Here is a 12,203-nt window from a genome sequence, read left to right on the forward strand (position 1 = left end):
TTGATGTTGAATATATCTTTGATTTCTCAGCCATCTCATCACTTATATAACCAAATCCCCTCTGGTTTGAATTCTTAGAGAGTTCTCTGTTTTCCCATTTGGACACTAAATGACATGAGCCTCAAACCCAAAATCTGGAATTAATAATTATAAACATATAAGATTGGCATTATAGGTTCGGCTCTGTCAAGAGCAGCTTCTGGGTCAATGCAAGAGGTGCTCTCTATGGATTAAGAGAAACAGTAGTGTAATAAATTAAGCACTGAACTCTTTTGTTTTCACTAGACAGTCCAGCAGCTCACAGTTTTTTTTCCAAAACAGCAATGTTTTTAAAGAGTAAAATGGTCATTTTTATATACTTAATCAGTAGGGATCCATTCAAAGGCTTGGATCTTCAAATACTGTAGCTTTATGCATGTCCTTCACAATATCCCAACTACAGACAATAGTAAATATTCTGAACCAGATGGTCAGTTTTTCTACAAGATTTTGATCTCTTTCAAAATATCTTTTTTAAAATTTGCTATTGAAAATTATCAATAATCACGTAAAATTATTTTTTTCAAAATCTGCTCTGTTAGCAATGAGGCATCTATCAAGCACCTATTAAATGAGACATGTTTTCACATATAGTAGTTTGATATCATTTCTCTTGTTTGTCACAATAAAAAAAATGTAGAAACTGATACCCAGAGAGATTAATCAAATTGCAGAAGTCATTTTAATAGAATGTGATATCTCTCTTATGAATAGCTATAGCCAGTCTATTTTATTTTTGTCATTCTTTGGACTAAAACTCTCTCTCTCTCTCTTTTTTTTTTTTTTTTTTTGGTCCACTTAGGCCAGATACTAACTAAACATCAAAGAAAAATGGCATATTAGGTCATGCAACTTGATGGAAAACAGCAATATTATAATTAAAATATTTCAACATATGGAAGTAAATGGAAGTGTCTGAGAGAATTAACATCACATTGAAAGACTAAGCCTTTCTCTATAATAAAGTCTAGCATATTGAACAAAGTGAGAAAGTTTCTGTGTCATTCAGCTTTCTAAGTGTCATGCAACAGAAAACAATTCTGGATAAATTACTAAAATAAATTTTTGAAAGGAAACAGACTTCATATGACCCCAAATAAGTCCAATTTTATTTATTTATTTATTTATTTATTGGCTTTTCTAGGGCTGCACATGTGGCACATGGAGGTTCCCAGGCTAAGGGTCTAATCAGAGCTGAAGCTGCCAGACTACACCAGAGCCACATCAATGCAGGATGCAAGCCTCATCTGCAACCTACACCACAGCTCATGGCAATGCCAGATCCTTAACCCACTGAGTGAGGCCAGGGATTAAACCCACAACCTCATGGTTCCTAGTCAGATTCATTAACCATTGAGTCATGACAGGAACTCATAAGTCCAATTTTAAAGTCATATTCAGGTGGAACAGGATGAATTTGACCAAAATCCCTAGCCAGAGAATGTTACCTCTATGGAAAAAGTATGACCTGTAATTTTCCTCTGACAACAAATCACAGTTGAAGGGGAAGGCGTTGGTGACTTAGGATCTCTGGATCAAGAGACACCAGGAATCTGTCTCAATTCAGCCATTCTGTAGACCATCTTCACCCGGAGGTAAATAATTATGTTAATGTGCTTAAAGAACTATATAATACCAGTGATAAAGAACTAATTTTCTGTGGGTGATGATCCTATGGAAGAATTGTCTACATCATGGCACCTGAAGGAACCACTCTGATATGGTCTGAACAGGAGTTTAATTACAACTAAATCTCTTCAGAATGATCAGGTTTCATCAGGGACGATTTGGAGATTATAGTAGAAGCAACAGTGCACAGAGATGACTAGTAGTGCAGGGACACTAGCCGTAAAAGGACAGGTTTCTGGTTGTCCAGGGCTTGTTTACTGGCTTCCATTGATGAGCACACAATCTTTAGCTCCTCTGAGGGTAGTCGCATCATTGATCTTCACACGTCTTTAAATATGGTTCTGATGTAATACCAGGTCTTAGGTATTTGGTGGTAGGCAGAATAATGACCCCCTAAAGATGGCCATGTCCTAATCTCTGAAACCTCTGAATATGTTACCTTACATGGCAAAAGGGATCTTGATGTGGTTAAGATCTTTGAGATTAGATGATTATCTTGGATTATACAGAAGGGTCCAATCTGATCATCGGTCATTAAAAGTAAAAACAAAACAAAAAAACCTTCCCTAACTGTGGTCAGAGACAGATATGATGACAAAGGATCAGAGTGATGCAGTGTTGCTGGCTTTTAAAGAGAGAGGAAGGCAATCATGATTCAAGAAATGTGGACAGCTTGAAGAAACCAGAAATGACAAGGAAACAGATTCACCTTTAGAATTTTCCATAAGGAATATCATCCTGCCAACTTCTTGGTTTTAACTAGTAAGACTAGTGTCAGATTTCTGATGTACAGAACTGTAAGACCATGAACTTGTGTTCTTGTAAGCCACTAAGTTTATGATAATTTGCTACAACATTGTAGTGAGTTGAAGGGTGACCTCTAAAAAATATATGTCCACATCTTAAGCCCCGGAATAACTTTCTTGGGTGGATTACCCTGGAAAGGCCAAAATGCAAAGGCACGTGCCCTAAGGGATGCTCACAACATGTAACAATACATATTTCATAGATTTACTGTGATGTTTAAAATAATGCATCTTAAGCTTTCATCACAATCATCAAGAGAACTTAAGGAAGGTCAACAACTATTAATTGTTTCCATTAATAGTAGTTACATCAGGCAGTCTTCAATAAATCAATCAGATTGTTTTTATATTTTCATTATATTATCAGAGATATTTTGATAATTACTGTAGAAGAGGTATAAGTCAAACATGTGAGAGGGAGAAGGAAACACTGGCCTTGCTTTTGCATTTTGAATACTTCTTTGGAAAAGTAGATAAGTTTTAATTCATCTTGTGATATTCTAATAATTTTAAGTCTAGTGATTTACTTTGTCTAGTGATTTAGTTCCACTGTTGCATTGCAAGTTTGTTTGCATTAGAAAGCAGAGACTGGAAGATATATTGCCTATGCACTTCTCCAGATGTTGCTTCTGCTTCTTGGACTAGAAGTCATTTCACATCACTCTCACCCTCCTGAAAAATGGAAAAGCACTAATCCAGTGGCTTTCATTTAAATACTGTCCTGTAGTAAAGCTTTCTGGATGGTTGTACTTATGCTTTATTTTACATTTACATTTATTTGTAAAAATCAATTGTTCTGTAGGAAATCTAACACCATCACCACTTTCCTTTGTCCCCCTTATAGGATAGAGGCATGAAGACATGGAACTATTTTAGGGATGATGATTACATTTGCCTATTTTCTCATTAGGTTCATCTCTGTGATGAAGAGAAAGAAATCATGGAATCATAGACCCCTACCCATTGAGCAAGATTGATTAACATGGCCCCAACCAGTGTGATTATTCATAAAAATCCTGTTCTATTTCCTAGCAAATTTAGTAATAATAAAGCTAACAAGGTGTTTTCTTATGTCACAGTGAGTTAAGAATCTGGTGTTTGTACTGCAGTGGCTTGAGTCACTGCTGTGGCGTGGGTTCAGTCCCTGGCCTAGGAATTTCCACATGCTGGGGGCATGGCCAAAAAAGGCTAATGTTTATGTAGCATTTACTATATATGCCTGGCAGCATTTTAAGTCATATTTTAACTTCACAATATAGACTTATGTATAAGTGCTACTATTATCAGTGATTTACAGATGGTCAAACTGAAACTGTGTGCTGAATGTCACACAGTTAAGTGGTAGAAATGAGATTTGAACCGGATGATCTATCTCAAGAGTCTGTACTCCAAATCCATCTGCATTATAATTCAAATTAGGAAAGTTTTTACATTTGTTCAAATCTACCTTCTTTCCAAAAATTAGTCCTTGTTATTCCCAGTGATTTGTTACAAATTAATTGCAACCCTTAACTTTTAGAATATAAAATGTTATGCTTGGAAGAGTCTTACCAAAATCAGCTGGGTTGCTAGACAAACATGATGTTATGGGAAGGGAATTTTAATCCAATGCCCATAAACTATTTAAATATTTTAATTCAGTAAATCAACTACATAATTAACTTTAAACTATCTCATTTCAAGATGGAATATTATTAGGTCTATTCACTATTTCTCCTATAAAATGGTCCCCAATTTTTCACTACTTGATTTACTCTACTCTTCACGTATAGCATTCTCAGTGTCTTTTGAAAAATGTAACACTCAGAGTAGCCCTTCCAAGATGGGTGCTTGCTTAAGGCAGTGTGGGATAATTACATCTCTAGACTCTATAATTCTGTGAATACTGACTTCATTTTCAATTGCTTTATGGTTGGGGGGGTGGCGTTGGTTGTTGATGCCAGTGAGGAAGCAATGTTAGTATTGAAGAGATAGTTTTGGTTCATAGACATCTTGAAGTCAGATGATCTTCTCCTGCTCTTGTTCCATCCTCCTTCTCCCATTTCCCTGGAGTTGTAAATCCATGCCACCCTACTTTGGCTTTATGCAACACACACATAACTCAGGGTTTTTTCCTCTTTCTTTCTTTCTTGAATTTTATCTTATATTTGACCTTTAAGAACTTTTTATTTAACATATTTTTTAGGCCATTCCAACCTGGCATTTAATAATCCTACAATTATAATAATAATAGTAATTCTCACTTAATACTTCATCAGCTGATTCCTTGAATCCCAGGTTTTTTCATATCCCTCATTTTGAGATTAATAATAGATAGCTCAGGGACCACTTCCTTAATATTTTAAAGGGCATTATCTATCAATTTCTTATTCCTAATTATTTTATTTTCTGCTTTCCTCATTGACTAAGTAACTCCCAGGTCATGTTGACATTCCTAGGGATTCTGTTCTTATTACATCTCACTTTAGTGCTTCTTATTTTTTTTTAATCTGTATCAGATAAATTTTGTTTTGATGAGTGCTTGGAGAGTATGAAAGACAACTATTTCTAAAATCTTTTCTAGTATTTAGGGAGTTCCCTTCATGGCGCAGTAGTTAATGAATCCGACTAGGAACCATGAGGTTGCAGGTTCAATCCCTGGCCTTGCTCAGTGGGTTAAGGATCCAGTGTTGCCGTGAGCTGTGGTGTAGGTTGCAGATGCAGCTCAGATCCCATGTGAACTGTGGCTCTGGCGTAGGTCGGCGGCTACAGCTCCAATTCGACCCCTAGCCTGGGAACCTACATATGCTGCAGGAGCAGCCAAGAAAATGGCAAAAAGACAAAAAATAAATAAAATAAAATATTTTCTAGTATTTTGCCAGACTTATACATTTATAGGCATCTGGGGTCAGCTTCCAGAATACCCTTTTGAAAATTCAAGGCAATATTTATAATCCCCAATATTCTGAAAAATTTCTATATATCATTATAATATGAAGATTATATTATAAGCTTATATTACAGTAGTGCTGATGATATATCTGAAAATTATTGTTGTAGACAGAGATAAAGTCTCCCTGGTTTTGAAATTTTTAGCTAATTTAAATTGGACAGGAATCAACTATTGACTTTAATTGTATATAGTAAAATAAATAAGTATAGTTTGAAAAAGAGGGCCAGGCCTCCTTACTAAGAACCTGCAAGATCACACTTGTCTTGGTGATTTTACCATCATTCAGGATCCAAACTTTAACCTTGGATAATCAGAAACATTATTAGTTAACAAACCAAGAATAACCACCAGCACAAGGTAAAAATATTAACCAACTTTACAGAAGTTTACCTGTGAAATCTGCACTCTTTGCTTCAGGGCAGATTAAACATGGAAAGAGAATAAATGTTTTAATATAGCCTATATATAATAATGTATATATATTATATAAATTATGTATTATATAAACAATATATGGGTCAAAAGTAGAGCTTCTCTGAGAACTTGGGAATTAGACATAAAAGACCAATTATACAACAAAGTTCAAAACAGATTTGAAAATTATATCAAAGACAAATGGCTTATAAGCTATCAAGATGACTTGCTTGGGCCATTTGAAACATCAACAAGTCTGATGACATTGCTTTATTGAGCTGTCTATACGGGCCTTTGTCACACTGTTACGTACTGAATTTTGTCCCCCAAATTTCCTGTGTTGAAGCTCTAACCCCCAATGTGACTGTATTTGGAGACAGGGCCCTTAGGGATGTAACCAAGGTTAAATGAGGTCAAGAGTATGGGCCAAATTTGGTACAGCTAGTGTTCTTATAAGAAGAGGAGGAGATACCAGAGATATTGCTTGCTCGCTCTCTCTCTCTCAGCAAATGCATAGAGGAAAGCCAGGAAGAGATGACTCACCAGAAATTAACCCAAATAGTGCCAGAACTGTGAGAAAATAAATTCCTGTTGTTTAAGCCACCCAGTCTATGGTATTTGTTATAGCAGCCTGAGCAGACTAATACACACTCGAAGCCTTTAAAAATCATGTCTTACTATTTGAGGTTCAGAATCAGTTGCATTTTTCAATCCTATAAAGCAGTTGATTTCTGAAATCTGTTTCAGTTCTTCCAAATTCTGTTGAAAAGCTTGGCAATTATTGCCTAAGCTCATATCTTTCTTGCAACAGCAGGCTAAAGGCCATTGTGGATCTTTCCAACTACTTTTCACATAGCTATTACTTCAGATGGCACATGGTCACTCTCCGAGATACTGTAAGTGACAGTTTTAACAATGTTTTGCTATTATGCAAAATTTGATGGACTTTTGTTTTTTCCTGTGCCCAGAGTTAGACACTATTTTCACATTCTCTCTTGCAGTTAAAGGTGGCACAGACTGAGGTCTAGGCAATAAAATGTAGACAAAAAAGACAGAAGTGTATCATTTGAGTGAAGGAAACCTCAGAAGCCTGTGTTAAAGATGATGGGGCCACATATCTTTGTCCTCAGATTACCATTTGGAGAATTTCCAGCTAACTAAAATATGCATTGAATTATTATGTGTACCAGAAAAAAAAATGTGTGTTAAAGGCACTGACTTTTGGAAGTTTTGCAGGAGTGGAAGTTATGATATCTAATATAGAAAGCAGTACTGAAAATGGATACTCCTTAATCAAAATCCTAAAGTATTTAGCATTGACCTAGTAGTTTGAAGGTGGGTGATAAGAAAACATACTTCAGGTGGAGACCCATGTTCTGCTCAAAGCTTCCTCTCCCAACAACTTGTTTGAGAAGTGTGCTGTGTGTAAGAAAGGGAAAAAAAAAAAACTGTATCAAATTGCTTATATATCTATCTATATATAGTTTTTTGTTGTTGTTTTTTTAGGGCAGCAAGTGTGGTATATGGAAGTTCCCAGGCTAGGGGTCAAATCAGAGCTACAGCTGCCAGCCTATGCCAGAGACACAGCAATGCCAGATCTGAATTGTGTCTGACCTACACCACAGCTCATGGCAACCCCAGATCCTTAACCCACTGAGCAGGGCCAGGCAATGAACCTGCATCCTCATGGATACTAGTTGGGTTTGTTACCACTGATCCACAATAGGAACACCCGAGCTACTAATATTTTAGCATTTTTATTTTCATAGCATAACCTGGCCACTTGACCAATACAAAAAAAAAAAATCTAAAAAATTCATCTTTAAGAATAAAGCAGGAGTTCCCATTATGGCTCAGTGGTTAACAAACCTGACTAGTATCCATGAGGACATGGATTCGATCCCTGGCCTTGCTCAGTGGGTTAAGGATCTGGCATTGTGTGAGCTGTGGCATAGGTTGCAGATGCGACTTGGATCCTGCATTGCTGTGGCTGTGGCGTAGGCCAGCAGCCACAGCTCTGATTTGACCCCAACCTGGGAACTTTCATATGTTGGGGTCATGGCCCTAAAAAGACATAAAATAAAACAAAAGTAATATAATCAACTTTGACCTACAAAGTAATATAATCTATGTTAAAGAAATGCCATTGAGCATCACACAAAAATAAATGAATAAATAATGACATCTGTCTAGTTCTTAGAAAGACAGCATTTTGAAGATGTTCATTGTCCCTAATCAATTTATTTTTATTCAATATCCAATAAAATGACTACCAATTTTTATTTTCAGGTAAAACAAGGACATGAAATGATGAGGAAATATAAAAATATTGAAGATGGCACAGACCTACCATTTATTAAGATATATATTTAGAATTATAATAATTAAAACAGCTTACTATAAATAAACATTCAGATTGCCAAAATCTTTGAAGAATTTAAGGTTTTACCCTATGTACAAGATAATAAGATAGGCTGTTACTGTTTCATTGATGCTGGCAGAGGACATGAAACTCCTGGGTCAGAGAAAGAGTTCATTACTCCCATTGCAACAAGAATGAATATAAGCATATTTACAGTGCTTATTCTTGTCCCTGAATTCCACCAGGATTGTGCAATGGGTACACATGACACCAGCAGAGGCAGAGTTTTATTCAAGGGAAGGAATCCAGGGCAAAGGGTTAAGCATTTTTTAGCAAGCAGTAAACATTGTAGCAAGCAATGAATAAGGCAGTCTCTCCAAGTCCCAGGAAGTGAAGAGTTATAGGGTGGATATTACTGACTTTATCAGCTGCCTATGTAGCTAGCTATAGAAACAGCTCCATATCAGGAAATATATATGCCTTTCAGCATACTCTGCAAGATTGTCAGGACCCCTCGTGGACCGCCTTTCCCTACAGAGAACAATGGAAACAGAATGTGACAAAGAACCAAATGAATGTTTTAAAAACCCTTCAGTAATTCACTAATGATAAAATGGCTTTTTAACATGATAAGAAGAAGATATATTTATACTTAGTTTGTTTAATGGTAAGGGAGCAACTGGTCAACTATTTGGAAGGGGAAAAGCTGGATTCCTATCTCCATATTTATTTCATAATTTTTGTGGACCAAAATTTAAGTATTATAAAAGTAAGCAGGGGATTTATTTTTTAAAACTTGAAGCCCTTGAAAACAGGAAGCCCTTTCTAACAGACACATTTAATTCAATATTTAAGATAGTAAAAAATATCATGAGCAAGGTCAAATAACAAAAAAAAGTTTATAAAACATGAAAAATCTTAATACATAAAGAAGTTTCATAAATCAATACAAAAAAAACAGCAAATAAAGATGGATCACAACACACAAAAGCAGTTTGCAGAGATACTACTAAAAATAGACAATGTATGAAAAATGTTCAACTGCAATTATAATTAAATCAATTCAAATTAAAACAGCAATATAGCCATTTTTTTTCCCACAGATTGTATAGGTCAAAATGTTTTGTGGTAGGATAAGGAAAGAGGCATTCTAATACTCTGTAGTAGGTTAAAATTGGACAAGATTCTTGGAGGATTGTTCAAAATATTACAAATATTTTACTGCATGTACACTGTCTCTGGTACAATATTGAGAGAGTAGACAATGTTGTCTTGTGCCTGATCTTAGGGGGAAAGCATTTAGTCTTTTACCATTGAATATGATTTTAGATGTAAGTTTTCAAGATGCCTTTTATCAGATTAAGAAAATTCTTGTCTGTTCCTAGCTTGTTGAGTTTTTTGTTTTTTTTGTTTGTTTGTTTGTTTTTTTTAATCACAAAGGGGTGTTAAATATTTTTGAACAATTTTTCTGTAGTGATTAGGATGGTCATGTGGGGTTTTTCATTCTACTGATAAGAGGTATTACATTAATTGATCTTCAGATGTCATGACCCAAAATTGAAAACTTCAAATAGTCAGATTTTGTAGGGAGAGCTTCAAAGCTCTTATCTTACGGACTTTTTGACATGGTAGGTGTATGTCTGAGCCACTGTTCTGGTCTTTCTGGCTTGCCTCTTCCAGGTTGGAACCTCTGCACCAAGTGACCTTGGTTAAGGTGGTTGGGTTTCCAGTATTCTCAGCCAAATGTACCTAGGTAAAAGCTTCTTCCTACTGGTAGAGATTTGGAGAAAAAAAAAAAAAAAAAAAATGGAGTCCCTCAACTCTTAGCTACACTCACCGTGACTTAGGCTTCTCCTACTTAGAGTTGGAGGGGATGAGAAAGGCCTGGCCATAGCCTTCTTCTCTCCTCAGTTCCCAATCACAGAAGCCCTTGATTAGGAGGGAGCTGAGGTGAGGGAACTCCTCCATCTTTGTGGCCACACCTGCCAGGAGGATAACATCTGTCATGTTGAGCTGAGGTGGAGAAGGGGGAAAGAAAGGTTTGTGCCACAAATGCCACAGATTCTCTCAGTTTTTGTCTAATTTTAGTGCATTCTCTTGAAAAAAAAAATGTTTCCTTATTTGCTGTTTGACCTTAGAGGATATTTTTATAGGCTTTAATTTTTTTTTTTCATAGTTTAGCCAACTTTGCTTGTTTTCTGGGTCATGATACAATCTTCATGATACAATCCTGAAAGTTGCATGTGATTTTATATATTTTAAAATTTGCGAGGAGGAGCAAGATAGAGACAGGGAATTAAAAAATACAAACTACTATGTATAAAATTGATAAATTACAAGGATATATTTTACAGCACAGGGAATATGATTAATATTTTATAATAACTTTATATGGAGTAAATTTATTAAAATATTGAATCACTAGGTTGTACACATGAAACTAATATAGTATTGCAAATCAAATATACTTTAATGAAAATAAGAGGAAGAAATTCTAAAAATTTCCTGATAGTAGTCTTTGAGGAGAATTGGAGGCTGAATAGGAGGGAAACTCAATCTCCATTGTTTTCTCTTGTGTACAATGAATTCATTGAATGACTAAATAAATTTTATGTATCAGTTGTTTCCTGATACAAAAATGTTTAAAGTATATAATTCTTTTTCCTGATACTTGAGTTCATTTCTCAAATAAGCACATAGTCTCCGTAATTACTGACCAAGAGGCTGTGGGTGGGACTGATTTCTTGTCATTTAGTTACCAGACTACTGAGTACTCTTCTTTTCCTGAAAGGAAAATTACACACAACTTAACATGTCAGGCAAGCCCTTCACATTGTGGCTACGATGTAAATTTTTAGCCACATTTTCTACCCAACACAGTGTGATTTCTCTTGCTGCTAAGCTCCTTTGTGACCTCACAAGTTTTCCTTTTTCTGCTCTACTCCCTTACCTCATCAAATGCTGGCTTTTGTTACTGTTTCCTCTGTGTGCCCATATTGTATTCACTGCCACCTCATCATTTTAGCTATTGACGCGTGTGTGTGTGTGTGTGTGTGTGTGTGTGTGTGTGTGTGTGTGTGTGTGCATGTGTGTGTTCTTCTTGCTAGATTGAACTCCATAAGGGCTTGTTCACATTCAGAGTCCACCCCCCCCACCAAGAGCCTAGCACCTAGTAAATGAGGAAGAATGTTGATATAGATGGACAAAAATGCAGGATTTTTAGAGAGTAAATAGGACCTACCTCATATGTCTTTGTTCTGAAAAGAATCCATTTACTTCCTGCTATGAAAATGAGCTCAAAATGATGAAATTTTTGAAGAACATGTACAAAATAGAACTGAATCAGACTGTTATGATATAAAGCTGCAGGAGAAATGAACTAAAGAATGTAAAGATATAACTGATTATATTAATATGTGCCATTTGGTTATGAGACCACTATAGTGATGAGGATGTAAAGTATGCAAAACAGAATAATTTATTATCACAGAACAGAAATATTCCTAGGAAATTTTAATTCATAGAACTGAAAAATAATCTTATAAAAATGTTAATGATAGATAAATGATAGATATAAATGATAGATATGAATGTTAATGTTATTGCTAAAGCAATATTCTCTGTATTCAGTTAACATCTACAATCAAAAGTATCTACACTGCAAATTAAGTATACTCAAGTAAAATTTTAAAAGATATAAAAAAGAAATGTAAAGATAATGTAAATAAATGGTGAAAGTCCACTAAAAATGAAAAGGAATTGTACATGTAAATTGTTCATATCCAGCCTTAGAACACAGCTGTCCTCATTCATAAACTCATCAAATAATTTAGTCATGTCTACTTCACCTGACTTCATAACCTGAGATTCTCATTACACTTAGAGCCATTGCTAATATCTTTCAAATCAAAAACAATTACTCATTCGAACTTTCACATAATAAAGCTGTTAAATTCTGTCTTATCATTTAAGTTTGCAGACCTGCATGTAGGAGATTTTGTAACCTTTAAAAAATGAAAAA

The 12,203-nt window shown here is 35.4% G+C and overlaps 1 long non-coding RNA gene across 1 annotated transcript in view; it reads left to right on the forward strand.

Moving 5' to 3' along the window:
* LOC146397540 (uncharacterized) overlaps window positions 1-12,203 on the forward strand; it is a 192,366-nt gene that overhangs the window by 94,180 nt on the left and 85,983 nt on the right. The gene's annotated exons all lie outside the window — the stretch shown is intronic.

This window comes from Sus scrofa, chromosome 13 (assembly GCF_054392235.1).
Source record: "Sus scrofa isolate SSC_HxYL_T2T_F1_AM1 chromosome 13, Sscrofa_HxYL_maternal_Yorkshire_Landrace_v2.0, whole genome shotgun sequence".
Classification (NCBI taxonomy): domain Eukaryota; kingdom Metazoa; phylum Chordata; class Mammalia; order Artiodactyla; family Suidae; genus Sus; species Sus scrofa.